The 3,105-nt window shown below is 50.5% G+C and overlaps 1 non-coding gene and 1 pseudogene across 1 annotated transcript; both read left to right on the forward strand.

Annotated features, from left to right (window-relative positions):
• Positions 1 to 319: 319 nt before the first annotated feature.
• LOC146012755 (U2 spliceosomal RNA) lies at positions 320 to 421 on the forward strand (annotated as a pseudogene).
• A 1,150-nt stretch (positions 422 to 1,571) lies between these two features.
• LOC146012637 (U2 spliceosomal RNA) lies at positions 1,572 to 1,756 on the forward strand. The gene has a single exon (XR_014445772.1). It is a non-coding gene; the product is annotated as a U2 spliceosomal RNA (small nuclear RNA).
• Positions 1,757 to 3,105: the final 1,349 nt, after the last annotated feature.

Consider the following 3,105-nt stretch of genomic DNA (forward strand, 5'->3'; position numbering starts at 1 on the left):
TAGTGGGTGTGTGTCTGTTGACGCGACGTCAACAGACGGGGCGGAGCACATGCAAATTTGGCCTCCTACCCAGCTGAGGCACCCTGCCCGCCCGCCGACGACCTAATCACAAAATCAGTTTGTTGGCTACTCGTCCTCCGGTCCCTGTCCAGCACTTCAAGTCCTATTCACACCTGCCGTACAGCCAGGTATCTTTCAGACTGCAACGACATAGAAGTGATGTGTGTGTGTTAGATGTGTCCGTGGTGCTGATCTCTTCTCCACCAGTGTTGGTGGCCGGATTCCGGTTCGCGTGCTTTGCTGGGACCCCATTCGGGTTATCGCTTCTCGGCCTTTTGGCTAAGATCAAGTGTAGTATCTGTTCTTATCAGTTGGGTCTGGACCGCCCCCTGGCAGAGAATAGAGAAAAGCTGGACCTAATCACCTTGCTACTGAGCTGAGGCGTAGTGTACCTCATGTTCTGGGCGGGTGTAAGGTCTGGCTGAGTATCTTCATCCTGCCGTAGGGGGGGAGCATACCTTCCTACTGGTAGGGAGGGGAGAAGCATCGGGCCTAGTAGATGGGGCTCTTGTTCGGGGGTCCATAGCCTCCGAGGGAGAGTCACTCGAAAAGCCCGGTCTAGTATCCAATCCCAGGAAGACGGGAAAAGCTGGGACTGAGTAGATTGCTCACTGTCCGGGGGGTACATTGGACCTCGGCCAGTGAGACAGCGAAAAGCCCAGCCCAGTACTCAATCCCTGGGAGAGGTGAAACGTCGGGACTGAGTAGGTGTTTTCTTCTCCTTCGGTTGGTCTATTCGGCCGCTGCGGGGGAGACTCATCGAAAAGCCCGGTGGAGTATCCATTCCCATGCCGGGGGGTCGGAAAGGGCCTGCTGGTAGGGCGGAGAAACACTTGGTCGGACGCTGACTGGCTGGCTGCTTGGAGTCCGAGGCTGCACTGTGCCCCCGGGGAAACTCGGGGGTGCCGAACATGCACGGGTGATCCCAAAATCACCATGCACTAGTATGGCACTAGCACTGCGCACTTTCCCTCTAGGTATGCGCTTCACGTCCTTACCTCGTCCTTTTGGATGAGGTAGGACAATTTTTCACACCCCCACCCTGGCCTTCTGGCTAGGGTCCTATATTATTTATTTCTCTTCCCCCTCTCACGTTTGTCACTTTTCACGTTCCTTGTATTTTTTTGTAGTTTGTCACGTTTTTTTGGGTAGTGTGGTCGACCCTTCTGGGCCTTCCATTTCCCCAATGTGCCGAAGCTCTCGCCTTTTGGGGAGAGCTTCGGTCCCCCCGAGGACGACCCCGAGCCGCAAGGCAGAGGGAAGTCCACTGCGGGTCTCTCCAAAGCACGGGCTGCGGAGGACCCACCGTCCTAACCCTTTCGGGGGTTGAGGAATGAGGGTCTCTCTAAGCTTCGGCGAAGAGGACCCACCGTTCCCTATTTTCCCCTCTTCAGCCTTATGGTTGAGAGGGGTTAGGGGAAAAACGGGGCCCTGTCTCTTCGGAGACGGACCCATTTCGATCGCACGGCCTCCTTTGCACGTGTTTAGGCACAGCACTGGTGGTGGGGAGCACACCTCGGGCTCCTGAGTTTTTTCAAACTCATCTGTTCTTATCAGTTTAATATCTGATACGCCCCCTATCTGGGGGCCATATATTAAATGGATTTTTAGAACAGGGAGATGGAAGAAGAGCTTGCTCTGTCCACTCCACGCATTGACCTGGTATTGCAGTACTTCCAGGACCGGTGCACCTTCCTAATCTGTTATCCAAAAAAAGACTATTTCCATTCCTGGCACTTAATTTGGAGTATCAATTGTTTGTGCACCTTTGTACTAACTTTTGTATTTAGAAATGCATGCATTTGCTGCTTCAAGGTTTAACCCTTGTGCATAAATACTTTGAAATCCTGCCTCAGTGTATCATTTTGTGACTATTTCTTGACTCCTTGAATTGTACTTTCTGGAATCGAGGCAGTTAAATATTTTTACGTGACACTACACTTGATATCAGCATATGCGGCCTAGCCAAAAGACCGGAAGCCTGCCTAAATTAAATGACTTATCAATCGCTGCGACCTCCCAAAAAATAGGCAAACACTATGTGACTTACCTACGATCTTTCCACGGAAACATCAACTGGATCACAGCAATGGCATTTTTGGACCCCCCTCCCTCTCCATTTGAAATGGCTTGGTTTTTTTTTTTGCTTTTTCTTTCTTGATCTCTTATATTTTTTTTTCTTTTCTTTTTGCGCTCTCTTTTCTCTCTCTTTTGTTTTGGGAAATTTTTTTCCTCTTTCCTCTCTTTTGTTTTGGGAATTTTTTTTCCTTTTTCCTTTCTTTTGTTTTGGGAATTTTTTTTCCTCTTCCATTTTTTTCCGAGCCCAACAATTGATGATCATTGAGAGGGGGATTTAGAAAAAGTATCACTTACCTACTTCGGACCATCATTTGGGTGGTAACTGCCAATAAAAGAAAACATTGGCCCACCCAGCTCACCTACACATGACTGTCCTGTCTGCCTGTCTGTTCCAAGTGACTGTCTGGCTGTCAGGTTCCGCCGGATTCCGAGTGAGCAGCTTGTGATGTCATAGAGGGCAGATTGTGATGTCACACAAAGGGTCCTGCCACATGAATGCCTGTCCATCTGACTGTCTACTACTACTGCTGCTGAATGGGCTCAAAACAGGAAAGCCGTCATTGCACCTGATTGTGCAAGATTCCTCCTTCTCCTCTGCAGCAGCTAGCTGATTGATTTACTCAGCAGCAGTTCGTCAGGGACACAGGCATGCAGCAGCAAAGAGCGAGGAGACAGCTGGCTGCTGCTGCTTGCCTGTTGGTCGTCTGCCTAGTGGGTGTGTGTCTGTTGACGCGACGTCAACAGACGGGGCGGAGCACATGCAAATTTGGCCTCCTACCCAGCTGAGGCACCCTGCCCGCCCGCCGACGACCTAATCACAAAATCAGTTTGTTGGCTACTCGTCCTCCGGTCCCTGTCCAGCACTTCAAGTCCTATTCACACCTGCCGTACAGCCAGGTATCTTTCAGACTGCAACGACAAAGAAGTGATGTGTGTGTGTTAGATGTGTCCGTGGTGCTGATCTCT

The sequence above is a fragment of the Crinia signifera genome, chromosome 6, assembly GCF_055691185.1.
Source record: "Crinia signifera chromosome 6, ASM5569118v1, whole genome shotgun sequence".
NCBI classification, from domain to species: domain Eukaryota; kingdom Metazoa; phylum Chordata; class Amphibia; order Anura; family Myobatrachidae; genus Crinia; species Crinia signifera.